We start from the raw sequence: 21,319 nt of genomic DNA on the forward strand, positions 1-21,319 counted from the left end.
TTTCTCTGGCATGTTTGTGGTATGATGTTATGATTGTATTTAGTAGTTTAATTATAGGCTGAGGGTTTGTGTTGCTTAAATTAAGTTCCACGTTATATATGGTATGTTCCTGTCATCTGTGGTGTGTTCTTAGGGTAGAGAAGGAACATTCAATGACAGTTCTATTTTTGTGTATTGCAACATTTATGTAACACTACCACTATGTGGGACACTGAAGTACTTGCTTACATGTTCAGCAGGCTATGCCATGTAGGGTGTGTATTTGGAAGGATGTTGTCTCGGTTTTTTGATTTTATGTGGAAAGTATTCCCATGTCATGTGTGGTGACCGCCACGGTGCAGTTATCATGTTAATGGACTCCCCACTTAGCAGTGTGGTGGATGAAGAGGCATGAGTGAGGCACAGTTTAGCTTGCCTGGATATAGAAAAAAAGTGTGCTGTTTGATTTGTTCCATATTAGTTGGTTGTAAACTTTAAATTGGCTTCTTTTCTTTTTTAATTGCTTTTTATTGGGTGTTTGAGAAAAAGAACTCGGCAAGATTGTTAAATAGCTTTTGGTTAGGGGCTGCAGAATCTCAACCTGACTGATAGTGGCAGTAGGACCCTATTGTTCTCTGAGAGTTAACTGTGACTGGACAGACACATTTTAAGTGTTGGTGGCATCTGTAGTGGGTCTGTTCATTCTTTTGATTACAAGCTTCTCTTTTACTATTCTAGTGGTTCTCTGGTGCAACTTCAAAGTCTTCGAGTTGTATTGTATCATCACACAAATCCTATGACTTGTCTCATGCTCTCAACCCAGACATCCTTTACCCTGAGCCTTTTGAACCATTTTATTTAACAGTTTTAGCCTACTTGCACCAGTAAGTAGTATTAGTGCGCTTAACATGGAACTGATGACAAATACACCACAAATAATCATCATATAGCGTGGCATCAAAGGAAAATAATTGGATTAGTTGAGGTCCAAAACTGCAGATGAATGTGTAAGACTAGAGACGAGCTGAATTTGTGTTAAAGATCCTATAGGCTTGGAGGGTAAGTTTGATTCTCAGTGGATGGAAGCTTCTGAGGAGAATGGTGGTTTAGGTGCATAGTGGAATTATTAATGATTTTCCTTTAGGAGAGGAGGCATGTCCTGAAGTACATGGTTTTGTGTTGTAGTGAGTCTTTGTTTCTAAAACCCCTTTCACCTCTTGAGCTAGAATATTGTTCAGATCTGGTGAATTTTGAAGACAGCTCGCATTATACACAACACATCTAATTTTAAGCTTTTTATGAGACAGTACGAGTGAATGTGGTATCTCTCGCTACTTGCTATCATGGTGTTCTCTGTTTGTGCAAGTGGTCAAACAGCTCTCTAAAGTCTTTCCTAGTTCTTGCTGCCTTTACTGGCAGCAGGTCAATGATCTGTACACCTAATCGATGAGCTTCAATGCTGTAGCTTACTTTCTCATTATTTATTTATTTATTTATACAGTTTTACACACTCTTATCCGCTTGGCTTCCCCAAGCCGATGAGCAGGTGGAAGTCTACAATATGTTCTATAATATTGTGCTAGACCAAAGACTTTTTTTCTTGACTCATTGTGCTAGACCAAAGACTTTTTTTCTTGACTCAGTTGTCTGCTCCTTGTGGTTTTTCGGCTGAAGGAAATGGGATTGTTCTCATGGTTGTTGGCTTGTGTTGAGACTTCCAAGTCCACTGCATGCCATACAGTTCTGTACCCCTGTCCTTTGTGTTCAACTGCATGTGAAACCTTTATCCAGACTTTTATTTTGGCCCTGACATCACCCTAATCTGGCTTATATGCAGAGGACCTAGGTCTAGCCATGCAAATGCAAAGTCCTGAATCTGTTCTGTGACCAGGAGAGGCACAAAAAGCATGCTTTTATAGTAGGCATTGGACTAATGCATTACACAAAGCAGTGATGGCAGCTTACCATGCTTTGTGAATCTTTAGTGTTACCAGTTCTTTTCCCACTATATTAGAGGCGTGAGACTGTCTCCTCATATAAAAGTTCATCTGTTATGTGAAACCCAGAACCATGTGCTGACATCCTGTGTTCATGTTGAGGGTGTGGATCTGCGTTCTGTGTCTAACACGTGGTATTGTGTGAGTCTACGTTTTGTGGACAGTGGGATACATTTTGGATGCCCTTGGTCTAACCTGGCACAAGATGAGAGGAAGAGTGCAGCTTTCTCGGACCGTGAAAGTGTATTGCCTACATTCCTGTAGCTGGACAGTGGAGACCTAGACACTGAAGTGAGGAAGGTTGGAGACACGGCTTCCATTAGAAATTCAAAGTGGCTCTTGATAGCAAAAGGGTGCTGATTAGTTCTTCCTGAGCACTGCCATTTGTTAGATGATAGGCGTCAGGGGCGGGGCGCAGTTTGTTGTTCCTGGTGAGAAATTTGCTAGGGAAGTCCTGACAGTTTGTTTCTCTCCAATTACTGCTTTAGGAAGGCTGATGACCGCTTCACTGTGCTGATATCCTATTTGGGGCCAGCCCCATCGGTACTTGTTGTAAGAAGCATGACTTTGCACAAAAGAGATGTCCTAGCAGCAACCTAAAAATGACATTTTGAAAGAAAAAACAAGTTCTGAAGCACAGTGGAGCCACATTACCTCCCCTGTCTTGAAAATATATACAAAAGTGAAATACAAACCACCCCTCTTTGTTCCAGTCTCAAGTTCTTTTTTAACAAAGAAGGGATTCCTCCACAGAGTATTCAAAGAGCTGCTTTGCAAACATAGCTGGTGCCTGCCTGGCAGCCCTTCTCCCAGGGGTGTGGGGACATCACCTGAAGTCTGCTCTTTTTGCCTGAAATAGCTGGAAGCCTGCATCCTTACTGTGCTAGGGAAGGAAAGAGCCTGGCCCTGCAGGAGAAGAGACTGTCCAGGAGGCGAAGCCCTGTGTGTTCCCGCATTTGGGGCCCCTATATAAAGCTGACTCATCCAGAGAGAGACCCAAGAGAGGCCCACCAGGGTCTCTCTGTGGTTCCAGGGTGAACCAGTCAAAGATTTTTAACTCCACTATTGGTGTGTCACCCAACAGTCCACTGAGGGCTCAAAGACTGGTGCTGACAGGGCTGGAGAGAGAGAAGCCTCATTACAGCTGAAGTGGGAAAGACCTGCTCGGCATGGAGGCTGCACTTGCCAGATGCTTACCAAAGCAGATGACAGGCCTGGAGGCCACAAAAACCTAAGCTGAATCCCTGTTTGCAATCAGCTGGGAAGGCCACTGCTGCCAAAGATGAGGATTCCTGCACAGACCTACCTCCCCAATCTCACCCTGTAAACACTGTTCAGAGGCAAAATTGTCACCAGTGTCCCCTCCGGTGTGGAGTGCCCCAGGGCTCGTCACTGAGCCCCACGTTATTTAACGTGTACATGTCCCCACTGGAGGAGGTGGTCACCCCGTATGGAGTGACGATCATCAGCTACGCTGATGATACCCAGCTGGTGGTAACTCTCTCCCACCCCAATCAAGAACCCTCCAACCTCCACAGCTGTCTCTCCAAAATACATGGATGGATGAACAACTCAGCACTCAAACTTAATGGGTCTAAGACTGAAATTCTGCTCCTTGGACAAAAAGGGCCCTCCCTGCCTCCCAACATCTGGCCCGCCTGTCTGGGTGAACCCCGGTCCCCAAGACGGAGGTCAAGAGCCTGGGAATATGGCTGGAGAAAGACCTGACCTTAAGAATCCAGGCAAAAAAAACGGCGGGTATCTGTTTTGGACTCCTTAGGTCATGTAGGAAAGTACTCCCCTTGCTGCCCCCCAACTCCCGGAAGCTGTTGATCCAAGGCCTTATCATGTCCAGGTTGGACTACAGTAATGCTATTTACCTAAGAGCCCCCGAAGCTACTTTCAACACCCTACAGAAAATCCAGAATGCCGCTGCCCGGCTGCTCACTGACACCCCGGCCAGAACATCAGCAAAGCCGGCCTTGAAGAAACTTCACTGGCTGCCAGTCAGAGAAAGCGTGGTGTTTAAGGCTCTCTGCCTGGCACACAAACTCCTCCATAATAAAGGCCCTCCCATCCTTAAAAGCTGTATCACTCCCTACAAACCTACCAGATCACTCCGGTCAGACCACGAGAACCTCATCGTAGTACACAGAGTGAAAAAAGCCCGTGCTGGTGGACGTCGCTTTTCTGTGAACACGGCGAAGCACTGGAATTCTCTACCCCGGAAATTGAGAACAGAACCTAACCTCCTCCACTTCAGGAAATCTCTGAAAACCCTTCTTTTTCCCTGATCTTTTTGAACAACCTTGACTTCTGCTTCCTCTTGACTTACTAGGTCTAGCGCTAGGATGCTCACGAGTTACTACGCGCTCTACAAAAACCTTAAATAAATAAAATAAACAAGAGATGAGCCTCCACTGCGAATGTGGAAGCCTGAACCACATCTGCCACACTACTCTAACTACACCAGTAACCAGCAGGTTAATGCACAGCTTAGCCTGCACCTAGACCCAGAATCTGGTTTGCACAAGTCTGGCGCACATGTTGGAAACCTTTGTCAGAGGGGTTATAGTTGTTGAACTGAGTTGAACATTTGACCAATGAGCGGATTTGATGCTATCTGCAACTGTGCCTGATTGAGAACTCAGCCATACTGTGTAGGGGATTGTAGACATAGGATCCTCACCCTAAAAGGGAGACAAGATACAAGAAGTGGGCGGGGAGGTGGCGTGCCTGACCCTTAAGCATCTTAGAATATAGCCCTGTACGATGGTCCCATCAACTGGATTAGTATATGGTTCTTATGTTAGATTATAGTGTTTTCTTTTACATAAAATGCACACAATGGCCTTGGCAATACGTTATTGTGCCCGTTGAGTTTTGACCTCTTGGCCTTCACAACACCTCCCTAAAAGGTCTTTGACTGCTTGCTCTTTGCAGAGCCATTATTGACAGGCCCCAGGACACCAATGGTAAACAACCTCAACCACCACGGTTAGGCCAAGTAGCCTATATGTGTCCTGTTCCCCCTGAATGGGGTCTGTCAATTGGCTGCAGTTGGTGTGAGATGGGTATGTGTTGTTTAATACAGTTTTCAACAGAACAATAGATTTCCCTCAGTGGCATCCAACTATAGACCGATCTCGCTCCTCCCGTTCTTCTCCAAAGTACTAGAGAAATATGTGAACTCGGTGATCAAGGGCTATGTGGAAAGTCCCAATCTTTTCCACCAGAGCCAGTCTGGCTTTAGATCTAATTCCAGCACAGAGGCAGTGCTGCTTGAAATTTCTGAGTTAATTAATGAGAAGCTGGATAAAGGATGGAAAGCGGTGTTGATCTTTCTGGATCTCTTAGCGGCTTTTGATACCGTGCCGCACGACCGACTACAGCATAGATTACAGGAGTGCGGCCTGGATGGCCAGGTACTTAAGTGGTTCTACTCCTTTTTGGAGGATAGATTCCAAGAGGCCTGGTCCCCTCCTTTCGCCGCACCCATCCCTCCTCAGAAGGCGGGTGTCCCCCAGGATTCCACTCTGAGCCTGACACTTTTTAATATTTACATGTGCCCTCTTGCTCCTTTTGCTGAAGCTTTTGGCGCGACAATAATATCCTATGCGAACGACACACAGCTTCTATTTTCATGTGAAAAGGGTGAGGACTTTGAAAGAGAGAAGATCAACAAATGCCTGACTGGGGTTTTCGCATGGCTCAGAGAATCAACTTAAATGCAACCCAGAGAAATCGAAGATAAACTTCTTTAGATCTCCATCCCTGGATGAGTGGAAACAATGGTGGCCATCAGACGTCCCCTCCCCTCACCTTGGTTAACACGATAAAGAACCTGGGTGTTAAGTTGGATGACACCCTGTCCATGAAGGCCCAAATCCAGTCAGTCGCAGGATCCTGTTTTGGCCTCCTGCAGATGCTTAAGAAATTTCTCCCCCTACTGCCTCTTCCCTATAGGAAGACTGTGGTCCAAGCCCTTATTATCTCTAGGCTGGACTATGCTTATGTCTTATACCTTGACCTTCCGGAGTACCTTCTGAACAGACTTCAGGTGGTCCAGAACGCGGCTGCCAGAGCAGCCGTAATGCTTGGACTGAGAGCCTGGATCTCACCCTACCTGAAGGGGCTGCAATGGCTTCCCGTCCGATAAGGAATACGTTTTACAGTCCTGGTTTTAGCCTTCAAGGCTTTACAACGTACAGGTGCACACTATCTTAGAAGGAGAGTTACACATTATGTCCCCTGCAGAATTCTGAGGTCATCCTTCTGGAATCAGGCAGTTGTCCCTAAGTTTTCCCGCACCCAAACTGGAGGTTGTTCTTTCCAAGTTCAGGGGGCCTATGTTTGGAACAACTTACCGGCGACTCTTAAACAGTTGTCTGAGGTTCTCACCTTTAGGAAGATGCTGAAAACCTGGCTGTTCCAGCAACAACCTAAGGTTTCTGCTCTCCCCTTTCAAGCTCTGCAACAGTTTTAGCTCCGAGGCTCTCAAGCGCTGGCGCACTCTTGTTGAGTAGCTGTGCACTCAACAAATATCATATTTCAGATCATATCATCATATCATATCATACCTTACACAATGCATTACCTGCACAGTACAACAGCAGAAACATGGTTGGTGGGAGCAGACTTTGACGCCCTATACTTAGATCAATTGCGGGATTCTTTGTTTGGGTAAGTGGTGTAGGGCTTCCAGAACCATGGATTAGGGAGCCTTAGTAAGTTTTGTAAGATCCAGTTAAAGAAGTAAGGCAGTAGGGAACACATTGTTAAACTCAGGGAATGGTAATATGATAGGAACCAGGGAGGGAGTGCTGTAGAATTAGATGTACGGGTCTCTTAGCCCCTTAGCATGGGTTTCTCTCAGACACACCCTCAGTGTATCCCCACTGTCACCACCTTCAGGTGTCATTCCCTTGGGTGGCTCAAGTCTGAGTAATACCCTGAACTTGTAGTTGGCTCTCTAGAAAGCTTAGTAGAGGAGAGGAGAGGGCCAGGGAGTCTGAGACAAGTGATCAGCTCACAAAGTTAATAAAGAGCTGGAGCAGCATGCTCTAAGCCCATTATTCCTATGACCGTGGTGTCTTGGATATAATTCAGTATTGCCCAGGCTAATAGTTAAATGTGACGTCCTGGGGCCACATCATCTCACCATTGATTTTCAGTCATGATGAGTTGACAAACCGTCCCCAATTTGCTCGGATCAGTTTGCTGTGACTTTAGAGACCTACAACACACTGATTCTATCATGCTCTATCCATTCGGATTAATGTACAGCGGGTATGTCAAGCATTTCTCCAGTCACGAGAACAAGGTCACTGAGGTATGCAAGACCTAAAACACACTGATCAGTGACAATGTTTCACACCCAATTTATATTGATCCAGATTTTATGATCTTACGGATTGACATCTTACCACATCCAATTAATAAGTTACTGACGTTATTTTTTGGATCGCCAACAAATATTTTCTGTCCTGATGACCCCAGTGCAAATATTCTCTGTAGGCGGTCAAAACGTTGACACCTGTAACAGAGGGCTGTTTATTAGATTTAGGATACCAACACTCCCAGAATGAGTATTGCAAAAATATCATTATCCTGATCAGTCAAGTGTATATGTCTGCATTTTGTATAGCACATGCACACTTTACAATCCCTTTTTCACTTAAACTGCACCGTATCACTATTTGGAGCACCTTACTTTTTCAATGTGTGTTAAAAATGAAATAGAAACAATGTATCAAGTAAATTGTGTTTAAATCATAGACCACGCCAATCATCTGATGATTTGTCTGAAAACTTTAAATTTTGCCAAGCTGTTCCTTCAATAGTTTATTTATTTATTTATTTGAGGTTTTATAGAGCGCGAACGTGACCCGTTAGGGTATCAGAGCGCTTTACAGGGGTGAACACGTTACGTACAGTTTAGGCATAGGCAAATAAAAGGAATGGGGGTTAGGGAATGGAATACAATAGGACAAAAGACAGTTATATACAATAATCAGTGCAGTACCAAAATCGGAGAGCAACATGTCAGCAATAAAAAGAGAAAACCAGCAATTTTATATGAGGGGGCAAATGATAGCAAAAGGCAGAGAGAACCGGCAGAACATTTGAAGGAGTGAGAATTGGTACACAGAGAGGGCCAAGCAGTACAGGAGATTATGCACAGAAACAAAAGTCATGATAAAAGGTGGTATGTGCGACAAAGGAGATTTACTGGAGGAATTTGCTCATTAGGAAGGTTTTAGCTTCATTTTTGAAGATTGACAGAGAAGGTATTCTTCTGCTGGAGGGTGGTTAGTTATTCTGTCCTGGTCCCTGGGTTACCGGGATTCTTTTTTTAAATTTATTTTGTTGGTACCTATGAACCAGCACCGTCTGAGTGACAATTGCAAGATCCAAAGAGGACTCATTCAGCAGCACCAAGTAGGCTGTTCCCATTCAACGATACCACATGGTTGCTCCAATTCAACTCCACCACGTAGGCTTGCATCACCACAGACTGGATGAAGTTGCACCAGCCCGCCTTCCACAGCTGAAAGACTGTGTGCTGCCTCTCCGCCTGCTTTGCTGACCCAGGGGCCCCGGACACCAAAGAAAAGTGGATCACCTGGGAGCCTCGAAATCTGCAAGAGACTAGAAGAAGTAAGAGATATTTCCCCAGGCTAGTCCAACATTAAAAAGAGTGTTTTAAGCATATGATTGGAACTCAGAGTGTCTGCGCCCCTCCCTCCTCATACCAGGGCGGGGACAGGGCCATATTTACTCCTTTTATCCTTTGTATGGATTTGAAAATAATTCATGGTGGTGTTAGTGGTCTGCTACCTACCCTATGACCTATTAATTTAGGCCGATCTGTTAATCTCTGAAAGGATTTACATAAACGGTGACGGCTGCATAGAGGCAGTATACAGAAAACAAGTCAAGTCAAGGACTGAAGTGAGCCTCGAAAACAACTGATGTGGATGGGCTACACTTGTGGTATTGTTCATGCACTGCCCCATCATTATTTCACTGAGGATACCCAGCTTGGTGGTGGAAAATGTTTTAAAGCATGTGAATCTATGAACACTACCAATGCTGGAGGACTGTAGGTGCATTGAAGACACGTTCCTTCCTGTTCACAGAACCCGCTGGTGGAGCAGGTCCTGGATTTGCTGGGCCCTGCTTCTGACGTCATTAAACCTCTGTGATATCCTTGGCACTCTCTGGGCCTTTTCATGCTGCCCCAGGCCACAAAGGGGCTGCTTCTGCCTTCCATTGCTGATGGGAGCTGCCTCGTAAATCTACACATATTGTGCAGTGAGACAGATCTCCCTGTCTGCGTTTCCTCGAGTCATTTTGTGGTATTTGTCATTTTCATAGTGTGCCTACATGAAGTGCCGACCCTTACAAGCTCAGAGTGGATAAAACATATCCTTTCTGCCTTTTATTTTGCCTTTTCTCCGGGTATTGTACGCATGCTCGAATTACAACCTCATGCATCGGTGTATATAATTTTCGCAAAGCACATCTTTCACTCACACACCAGGGGCGTAACACGCCCCCGCAGCCCACGCGGTGCCGGGGGCCCCTAGCTCCAAGGGGCCCTCTCGGCACTGCACTCTGGCCAGAGAGCTCCTGATTGAGCCCGGAGGGGGCCCCCCTAAGTACAGTGCAGGGAGGCCCATCACTTTTCATTACGCCTGTGTCACACACATGACCCTGTCTGCATCTTCTGGGTGCCCCTAGCGCAGCCCCGCCAGACTGCGTTATGCAGGAATGTGACTGCATGCATGCCACTCTCGACTTATGTGACTCTGCTGAGATATGCCCAGATGACCACGCTTGTGCTTCCGCGGCGTTACGTGCCCTGCAGATCAGAAATAGTTTCCTCTCTGTTATTTGTAATCCATCCATCTCAAAGTGCAAATGATGCCAAAGCATGGGTCGTGGGTGTCCTGTAGGGACGCTGGTACAGTAAACTGTCTCAGATCTGTTTTCACAAAGGATATGACGCAGCTGTGTTGATGGACACTAGGACATGTACATCATCTTTCTAATGTGAACTCTTGGACATGTTGAGTGGTCAGGACACAGAGTCTTCTACACATATGAAATGCCAGCCAAGTTTATGTTTGCAATCTCCTGCTAGCCTCGGATGCCTGCTGCCAAAAGTGACGGGGAGCAATTGTGACTGGATCTGTTCGCCATTAGACATGCTTAGAACTTTCTAGTTCTGGCATCTGGGGTGTTTTAAGCACTCAGCGGCCTAATGTTTACACTTGGAGCTTCACCTCACACTCGCTACAGAAGCAGAGAACCTTGGAAAGATTGCCAAGAAGATTTTATCGTCAAAAATAAAAGTGAATCTGACCTACTCGGGCGCCTTTGATGCAGGGATTGAAGTAGATCAGCTGCAGGCATGAGGAGTGATATTGAAACCTTAGACCTGGGGTCCAGTTTGGTCGAGTCCATGCAGGCCTAGGGGAAGACTTGTTTTAGAACAATCTTCGGTCGTTCATTCCCGGCATGATGTGCAGGGTTGGATTGGGATTAAAAATCGGCCCACATTTGCATAATACCTTCCCTCAAATCACTGTTTCAGCGTAATTTTACATAAAAAAGGGGAGGGGGGGGGGGGTATGCACGCATCAGTTTATATTAGTGAAACACCCCTGAAAAACGTGAGGCCACTTCTGCACAGGCCCCCTGTTCTGCTCAGTATGCCTACATTAATGGGAGGCCCAGTGAGAGAAAAGGGGTGACACCTCTACCTGTTGCTGCTATACGGGAGGTAATGAGCGCCCATCTCCCTACAGAAAGGCCACTTAGACACCCACTGGGCCGCTGGCGGTATAGTCGAACAACGGAGACACCGCTCAAATCGGCCCCCAGGCTGCTCAAAAGCAGCCCTCAGGTGGAACTCTGACCCCGGCCCCTCGGGCATTGCCCGAATGCCCCCGTTACCAATCCGACGCTGATGATGTGTACACCTTTGATATACTGGCTGCACAGCGAGGTGCTGTTAGATTCCGCTGAATGAGAGCAGGGCTGCTCTTCCACCTGGAGATCTCGGACATATGTTCTGATCATTCACATGTGCGTTGCATCTGTTATTATTCATAGCGGTATGAGCCCACTTCCACACAAAAGGTGCTGCAAAAAGTTCCTTCCTTCCTTCCTTCAATCATTCCCTCCTCTCTCCCTCCCTCACTCCCCCTTTCCCCCCTCCGTTTCTCCCTTCTCTCCCTTCTCTCCCACCCTCTAACCTGCCTACCAATTGGTATGTTCAGGGTTTTCGTCCTGCCCCATAAAGAGGAATGTTATGTCAACAGCAGGAATTTGCTGCAGGTAAAATTGTCGCAAAACGCCCCCGTTATAACTTATCTGGTTGGTGTGATGAGAATATACTTTTGTAAGTACCAGGGCTTTTCACTACTGAAAGGTCACTGAAGCACGCTCTGCCGCAGTCACCACTCTGCTCACCCACCTTCACGGAGCCTATATGCCTATGTGATCTCGTTCAAACAATGTTTAAACACGAAAGAAAAGACGACGTGTGGCCACCAGAATAAAGTGGCGACTAAGGTTTGCGTGCAGAGTGAAAAGTCTTGCGACTACCCTGATGGCCTTATTAAGGTCATGAGTGCCCAATAGTTGGCATTACGAAGTGAACGGCAATTTAAAACAAATTACTACTGAAAGGATACATTTCCCTGTCCAGGAAATTACAAGAGCCTTGACCCTGTCTTCAGGCAGGTCGCTCCCCACGCCGCTCAGCTCCACCTGTCTGCGTCTGTGCCCAGCTGCCGCTGCTGCTGACCGAGTTCGAGGCCCACTTTTACCCACAGGGTACCACCTGCGCATCATCCCTGGTGGCCAGTGGTAGACCGTAGTTTTGCTTTTTTGTATTTGCACTGTTCTTGTGTAATTGCTTCTGTCATTGGTACTGTATTTTGTTATTGTGTTGTTCTGTGATCGTTTTTCCTTTACTCCCCATTACTCTGTGCCTTTTTGCCTTACCTTTCCCTTCGCCGTTCCCCCCCTCCCGTTTTCCCGCCACTGCGTCCCCTGCGCCCGCCCCCCGCTCTCCCATTCGTCCACTCCCCCCTCCCAGCTGCTCCTCCCTCCTCCCCTTCTCATGGCAGCCGCTGCACGGTGAAGAGAGAGACCCTTGACCCTCTCTCCAGGCAAGTCGCTCCCCACGCTGCGCAGCTCCACCTGTCTGCGCCCGTGCTCTGTGTGCAGCTGCCGCTGCTACTGACCGAGTTCGAGGCCCGCCTCCACCCGCAGGCTACCACCTGCACCTCATCCCTGGTAGCCAGTGGTAGGCCGTAGGTTTGCTTTTTTGTATTTGCACTGTTCTTGTGTAATTTTTTTGTCATTGGTACTGTATTTTATTATTGGGTTGTTTTGTGATAATTTTTCCTTTACTCCCCATTACTCTGTGCCTTTTTGCCCTCTATTTCCCTTCGCCGTTCCCCCCTCCCGTTTTCCCGCCCATGCGGCCCGCTCGCCCATTCGTCTGCTCACCCCTCCCAGCTGCTTCTCCCTCCCACCTCCCCTTCTTATGGCGGCCGCTGCGCTGTGAAGAGAGCGACCCTTGACCCTGTCTCCAGGCAGGTCACTCCCCACGCCGCTCAGCTCCACCTGTCTGCGCCCATGCTCTGTGCCCAGCTGCCGCTGCTGCTGACCGAGTTCGAGGCCTGCCTCCACCCGCAGGCTACCTCCTGTGCCTCATCCCTGGTGGCCAGTGGTAGGCCGTAGGTTTGCTTTTTTGTATTTGCACTGTTCTTGTGTAATTGCTTCTGTCATTGGTACTGTATTTTGTTATTGTGTTGTTCTGTGATCGTTTTTCCTTTCCTCCCCATTACTCTGTGCCTTTTTGCCTTCTGTTATCCTTTGCCGTTTCCCCCTCCCGTTTTCGAGCCGCTGCAGCCCCGCCTCCCCTCACCCATTTGTCCGGTCCCCCCTCCCAGCTGCTCCACCCTCCCACCTCCCCTTCTTATGACGGCCGCTGCGCGGCGGGCGCGCGCCCTGACCGCGCCCAGCGCGAACCCCTGGCCCCCGTGAACGCCACGACGCCCGACTCCCCTACGATGCCAGCACCCTCCACGCACTCAACACCGGACGATAACACACCTGCTTCCAGACCACCCCAAAGCACACCCAAGGACTCTTCTCCTGCCGGAACTGCAGCTTCACCAGCACCAGAGCCGCCAATCCGCCCACCGGACAGGACCCAACCACCTTCATTGCATACTCCTGAACAGTCGCTCCGCACGCAAACACGCCATCGAACTCTGGGACCTGCTCAACATATCCTCCCCAGACGTCGCCTTCCTGACAGAGACCTGGATGAATGACTCCTCGGCACCCAACATCGCCATAGCCCTCCCGGATGGCTACAAGATCACCCGCAGAGACCGCACCAATGGAGTTGGAGGAGGAATCGCCATCTTCCACAAGTCCACCCTCAAGGTCTCTACCAACTCCGATGACACCCTCAACACCGCCAAACACCTGCACCTCCAGATCCACACCGATCCCAACACAAACCTCAGAGGAACTCTGACCTACAGACCACCCGGACCCCGACAACAGTTCAGCGACTCCATCGTGACTTCGTCAGCACGCACGCCCTCGCCTCCACGGACTACATCCTCCTAGGAGACCTGAACTTCCACCTCGAAAGCAACGACAACGCCAACCTCGCCAACCTCTGACTCAGACAGCTTCTGACAACGCCCACCCACTTCACCAGCCACACGCTGGATACCATCTTCTCTGCAATCTCCCACGTCTCCTTCAGCCACACCTCCGAACTCTACTGGACCGACCATCGCTGCATCCATTTCACCTTCTGGAAACCCACCAGGCACCACCGCACCCAACAGATCCTCCGCCGCTGCTGGAGCAAAATCACCAAAGACCAGCTAACCACCACCACCACCCTCACCCGGAGGCCCACCCACCCACCCCACCGACCCGGGCGCCGCTGCCAGCAACCTCAAACGCTGGATCGACGACTGTGCCAACAACCTCGCCCGGTCAAGAACCGCTCCAACTGACGCGCCAACAGGAACGCCAGCTGGTTCACCGCGGACCTCCAGACCTCCAAACAAAACTGCAGAAAATTGGAGAAGAAATGGCGCCACGAATAGACACCGGAGAACCAAGCAGCCCACAAGAACGCCATGCGCCAACATCATCACCTCAACAGATCCGCCAAAAAGACCTCCTTCAAGGACCGCCTCGAGAACAACGCACACAACAGTAAAGAGCTCTTCAACATTGTGAAGGAACTCTCCAATCCCAGCTCAAACACCAACACCATCCCACCATCGCAAGACCTGTGCAACTCCCTTGCCTCCTTTTTCCCCCGCAAGATCGCAGACATCCACGACAGCTTCGACAACTGGACTGGACCACCTCCTTCCAATCTGACAGAACACAGAGCATCTGCCTCCCCCTCTTCCGATCCGAAGCCTCCAAGATCATCTGTGGTGTACCCCAAGGCTCATCCCTCAGCCAGACCCTGTTCAACTTCTACATGGCTCAGCTCGCCCGCGTCGCCAGTCTGCACGACCTCAACATCATCTCATCTCCTATGCCGATGACACACAGCTGATCCTCTCCCTCACCAAAGACCCTCGCACCGCCAAAACCAAACTCCACGAAGGAATGAAAGCCATCGCCGAATGGTTGAAGAACAGCTGTCTGAGACTGAACCCGGACAAGACGGAGGTCCTCATCCTCAGCTCCACTACCTCAGACTGAGACTACTCCTGGTGGCCTACTGCCCTGGGGGCAGCACCAACACCCACAGACCACACACACAACATGGGATTCATCCTCGACTCAACACTCTCCATGACCAAGCAAGTCAACGCCATCTCATACTCCTGTTTAAACACCCTCCGCATGCTCCAAAGGATCTACAGGTGGATCCCCACCGACACAAGAAGAACGGTCACCCAGGCCCTCGTCAGCAGCAGGCTGGGCTATGGAAATGCCCTCTACGCGGGAGCTCCAGCCAAACTGCTTAAACGACTGCAACGCATACAGAACGCCTCCGCACGCCTGATCCTTGACATCCCTCGCCACAGCCACATCTCTTCCCACCTGAGAAACCTGCACTGGCTTTCCGTCAACAAGAGGATCACCTTCAAGCTCCTCACCCACGGACACAAGGCACTCCACAACACTGGACTAACATAACTCAACAGACGACTCACCTTCTGCACCCCAAACTGCCAGCTCCGCTACACCCACCTCGCCCTCGCCTCCGTTCCCCGCATCCAAAGAACGACCGCCGGTGGCAGATCGTTCTCCTACCTCAGCGCCTAGTCCTGGAACGCCCTCCCCATCCTCCTATGGCAGACCGAAGACCTTCTGACCTTCAGGAGGCTACTCAAGACCTGGCTGTTCGAGCAGTAGCAGCCCCCCCCCCATAGCACCTTGAGACCCTTACGGGTGAGTAGAGCGCTCTATAAGTGCCTTGATTGATTGATATGCATAGCTTTTGTATTGTTTCTAATCAGTGCCGCTCTTAACCTGAAGACTTTTCTGTTTCCAGGAGGAATAAGTATCTGTCAGTAGAATATATTTTTGATTATCACTACCTGAATTCTGGCTCCACTGACACATACTCAAACAATACACATGCTCCACTTGCTCACGGTACCATCCACCTATTGCCATACACATGTAGTAGTCATGCGCATGGAATGTAGCAAAATGACCCGGTAACATAACTCAGGGAGACCTTTAAGGGCGAGCCCAGAAAGCCATAACCAGGGACAGGAACAATCTATGTCCTGTTTCTAGGATTCAAAAGTACACGGTTACCCCTGTCAAGCTTATGTCAGCTGACACCAGATTGCCCTGAAACCAGTTCCAGGATGCGTGTTTCCGGTCTAGGGAAGAGCTGCCTTGGCAGCTTCAGATGGACTGTTCCCATGAGGAGCAGGGTCAAGACTGATTTGCATATGGCTGGGTCCCAACTGGGGTGGCATAGGGAGCAAAAGAACAATGGATTAAAAGCAGATCCTTGTGACTTGGAGTGAAAGTTGGCATTGTTCAGCATTCCGTCCATAATTTTTTACTTTTGCTTTTGTCACCATAAGAGGTAACGGTATGCCGAGAGGTGGGTCCCTTGCTCACTGCACCACTGGATAATAACCTGGCTGATAAGGGTTGATGCCCTGAAACCGGTCCCAGGATGATTGATGCTGGTCCAGAGAGGACCTGGCTTGGCAGTTCTGGTGCTTTGGTACTTTGTTTCTTAAACCTAGGTTGAAGTGCACAAGCATGATTGCTGTACATATGAGGCACACATGTCAACATACTGCAGAACCTTTCAGTTGGTGAATTGCAGCAGATGCACCTTCCGAACCTGACTATCCAAAGTCATATCTTGCTAAAATGCTAACTGGGTCAAGCTATCTGACCTTTAGGTGTGAACATGTGGTGTCTGCAGAAGTGTGCACGTGTGTGTCAGTGTGTTCTAAGGCAAGGTGAGACATCTGGTGTGTCATCCTGTGTACGTGTTCTCAGGTAGGGGTGTGATAAACCCCAGGGCTTATAGAGAGGAAGGAGGATATGTGTACGATATGCGCCACTAAAGTTTTTTCTTCCTCATTGGTTGTGATCAATATTCCCATATGACCTGCTACAATTGCATCTTGTCAGTAAGTGAAATTGTAATGATTGTCAACCTGTACATTACTCCAATTTCCGATAACCAAAAAAACCACAAGATTTTTTCTGAAACTAAAGTGTGATGTGACCTGTCTATTTCTGCTGAACCCACTGCTTTTCCCCACATATTTGTTTTTATGTACAGGCCTATCACTGATTACATATGTTTTAATCTCTCTCTAACCTGACATGTGGGTCTGGGGGTCTTAGATCTTTGTGGGTGTCTATGCGATGCATCCCATTCTTCCCTCTATCAACCCATTTGGTAGGGAATATTTAACAGAGGGTGCTTAAGAAACCAGTTGAATCGAACCTAAAGCTCATTTTACTAAAGATTTTAGAGGATTAAGGCTTCAGGAGGGTTGAAAAAACCCTTTTGAGATTGGGGTTAACAATGAGGAAGAGAGACAAATGATGTATCTGAAAGAAACAGGTTAGTATTAGATTCCTTACCTTAGAATATCCCCAGGCTTCAGTCTGTATCCGGACATTTTTGCGTAGCAGTACCCTTGCGCGTCGGTAGGCGTCGTCTGCGGCTCCGCGTCCGTTGTCGGGGGTCCTTGGTGCCGGGATGACGTCGCCGGAGTACTTAGACGCCACCCTCGCTCGCTGACGTCAGTTCTTCTTTTTTCCGCGCCAGCAGCGCTGATCCGGAAAAAGTGGTACCCATAGTCAGTTTTTGACTAACTTTTTCGATCCTTTTTGATCTATTTTCGAAGTCTTCTCGACTCCGAACGGTGCCGGTAGGGATGCCTGAATTTAAACCCTGTGAGGACTGCGACCGACTGATGTCGGTTACCGACCCTCACCACCGTTGCCTTCACTGTCTCGGCTTCGACCATGACGACAAGGCCTGCCCCGACTGCCGAGCCCTGACGTCGAAAGCTAGGCGGGAGCAGTCCCGCAAGTGGCTCGAGCTCCGGCAGTCGGCCCCGCGCCGTGAGAGGTCCCGGTCCGGTCGGAGGTCGAGGGACCGGTCGCGGGGTCGAAGCCATCATAGCTCCGGGAGTCACCATCGGTCTTCGGGCTCGAAGTCGTCAGGTAAGCACAAGAAGTCGAAGAGACATCATCGCTCTTCCAACTCCCCCCGACGCTCGCGCTACGCGGCCGGGGGGTTTGGGTGACACCGCCCACGCGGCTCCGTCGGAGTCGTGGGTGTCGCGGCCTGCTTCCTACCCTTCGGACCCTGGGCAGGACGCGACGCCGGAGGAGATTGAGCGTTTCCTCATGGCCATGAGGTCGCTCTCTCCTCCGACGAGCTCCGTGGCGCCTTCAGGCCCAGCGGACCCGTCTGGGGGCCCCAGCGGGTCGGGTGCTTTGGCCCCGGCGCCAGCGGGTGCTTCGGCCCAGAAGCCGCCGACGCCTTCAGGCCCGGCGCCTCCGGGCCCCGCTGGATCCGCTTCTGGATCCGGGTCATTGCCGGTTGACCTGACGACCTCACCGTCGCCGATCCCTAGGGTGTCACCTCCGGCGCTGCCTTCCGGCGACGCCGTCCCCGATGCCTCCCTCGATCCGGTTCCGGCGTCGGAGCGGCACCGCTCGGCGCCGTATTCGACGCCGCTTGGAGATTTCTACTTCAACGAACCGGCCTCATCCTTTGACAACCCTGATTATCAGGAGATGGGTGATGAGGTGTATTGGGAGGGGTCTGAGGACCCTCTGACACGTGATTGTCAGTCCCAGCAGGACTGGACAGGTGAACTTGGGGATGCCAGTCGTCTGGACACTTCGCCGGACACTGGTTTTGTCTCACCTCCTACCGTGGCTACGGAGGAGGGGGCGACCTACAGTGTGGTGCTGACGCGGGCGGCCAGAGCCTTGGCCCTTGAGCTCCCCGTCGCGGCCGTGAGGACTAATCTCCTCACTGAGGTCCTTAAACCGCAGTCAAGCTCAGCTGAGCCTCTGCTGCCGTTTAATGAGGCCTTGACAGACGTTCTTTTGGGCACTTGGTCCAGGCCCGCTACAGGTCCGCCTGTAGATAGGAACGTGGCCAGACAGACACCACCGCCCGGCCCCGGGCGACCCTTGTTTCCTGTCCACCCATCCCACCCCCGAGAGCCTGGTCATCCAGGCCTCCAACTCCCAGACCGCATTCCCGACGGCTCCGCCCGATCGGGAATCCAAGAGGTACGAGCAATACGGCAAGAAGGTATTCTCCTCCATAAGTTTGGGACTGCGGTCTTCCAACACCGCATGCCTCTTGGGCCGCTACACCCACTCTCTGTGGGAAACGTCGCGGACGTGCTGCCAGAATGCCCGGTGGAGGTCAGGGCTAAACTCACCCAAACCCTTGCGAAGGGTCGAGATGCAGCACGTTTTTCCATCCGATGTGGGCTGGATACCACCGACTTGAGGAAATAGAAATTTTATATGGCCAATGTGTCCCCTACACGTACCCCATGTATGTACATGTCACCATGCAATTCCTTTCACATGTCTGTAATAATAATGCCTCTGCATTTCCGTCCAATGTTAACATGTCAGTTACCAGGCCCTCCATGAAAGAAACGCTAATTCTGCACTGAGGCCTATGTTGCCAATGCATTTACTTGGTGCACGTTTAAAAGTCGAGATGAACTCGTCTTTGTGGCTCAGCCGAGCCAGGACCCGAATTCAGGCTCCATGCCTCCTGATACTCTGAAAACTGCAGTTTAGTTATGTTTCCCTGACCTCTCACATACTTCCTGCTCAGCCGAGAGGTGCCCAGCCCGGCCTGCCAAGACAGTATTTTGCTTACAGTTATCTGCCCTGCTCCACTGAAACACATTCCTGCTTAATGAAAAAGGTAAACATATTCCGCCTGCAGAAGATAGGGCCTAGCCTTTCTGTCTCCATTCAAGTGATTTACAGAACTCGCATCCATAGAAGGCCCATGGCCCCACGCAATGCACGGAGAAATATATGCACACACTAGCATTTAGTGATGAGCAGCCTTTGCTCGAGCGACCTTTACTTCAGACAATACATCCTCCAAACTCAAGATATCAGATAATACCAGAAGTGCAGGTCGTCCTGACATACAAGGTTTCTCTACTAGCACGAAAGTCAGCTCCCCCCAGCTTCCCCCAGTTACACGTCAATTCCACGTCATGACCAAATTGCGCGCACAAGTAGGGTAAAGGCTCCTGCTGACCATACAGACCTCCTCCATGTATCCACCCACCTATGACACACCTATGACTCATCAAGGGAACACCCACGTGTACGCCCTTCTCACGCCCATGTGCTCTTATCTCTCTCCTTCAATTGCTCCGCCTGGAGCGCTCCGCCTTCTCTATGCAAGTTAATGTATGTTTTAACTATAAATAATGAACTCTGTGAATAAAGTTCAGATGACGATCCTTCCTGATCCCTAGTGGTGATGGAACCCGATTCTCCCTTAACTCGAGTTACTGAATTAAAGCCCTTTTGAATCGGACACCACGGACTCTGCCTCTCATTATATGCATGATCCTTGTTAATGTATAGAAATTCCGACAGGGTAATTATTTTATTTACCACATAATCCGGCGCCCGAACAGGGACTAGTCCCCTTCCCCACGCGCCGGAGATGTAGGTCCAGCCCCCTGCCCCCTTCTACAGCCGTGACGGACTTCAAGTGTACACGACAGCGGGACTTCCTGCCTACTCCCTCAGGCCCACGGAGGAGACGGAGACTGCGACCAGGCATCCACACGAGGCGGTGAGGATTGCGGACCATCCCAACCAGAGCCCAAGCCGAGAGAGCAAGGTCCGAGGTATCCCGAGGCCCACCTGTTCCGAGGCGCATGCGCAGCAGGAGCAGCATCAGCAGTAGCAGTCACGCGGTATCGAGTTTCCGAGGCCTTCAAGTTCTGCTTCCCGGTGAGTACCGTTATTGGGAACGCATAGAGACGGGTTCATTTATTTGAGCCCGGTAAAGACGTGTCTGGGTACACAGACACGGTAAAGACGTGTCCCCTTCAGTGGGCACGGTAAAGACGTGTCTCTTTATGAGACCGGTATGGTTGTACTGTTTTGCAGTACATAAAGTAAACAGTTTTTCAGGATCATGTTTTTTCCTATGTACTAGCTAGGATGTATCTGTTTTTAATGTTTTAGTGTTGTTGTGTGAATGGTTGTTTTCAGTTTATTCTTGTATATATTGTGTTTTCGTTAAGTTAGTTCCAACATGCCACTGTTTTCGAAACTACGTCAGATAGGGACCAGGAAAGGGATACTCGAAGAGTCAGTTCCCGTCCCGCCTAGAGACACTCCTGGTCATTTTATGTATCAAAAGCATGGGCTAGATGCCATACTGTTCTTAGACTTATGGGTAGATTACACGAAGGATCTAGAAGAAAAGTATAGATGGCCTGTCTCAGGAACATGGGATGCTGAATGCATTATGAGAGTAGAGGAGGCTCTATGGAAAAAGAAAGTTAGACCGTCCCAGAAAGATGCCATTGAGTTATGGCGTAAAGAAGCGCATAGGAGAGCAGAGAAAGAATTCCACAAAGCAGAGAGAAGTACAGAAGCAGCAGAAAAAGCCAGAGAAAAAGAGCTAAAGGAAGAGGGGGAACGGGTCAAGGCGGAACAAGTAGATCGAGAAAGAAATGCCCTCATTACAGGCATGTATCCCGTCCTCGCTGAAGGACTAGCTAAAGTGACCCCCTCAGAAGTAC

The sequence above is a fragment of the Lissotriton vulgaris genome, chromosome 8 (genome assembly GCF_964263255.1).
Source record: "Lissotriton vulgaris chromosome 8, aLisVul1.2, whole genome shotgun sequence".
In the NCBI taxonomy this organism is placed as follows: Eukaryota; Metazoa; Chordata; class Amphibia; order Caudata; family Salamandridae; genus Lissotriton; species Lissotriton vulgaris.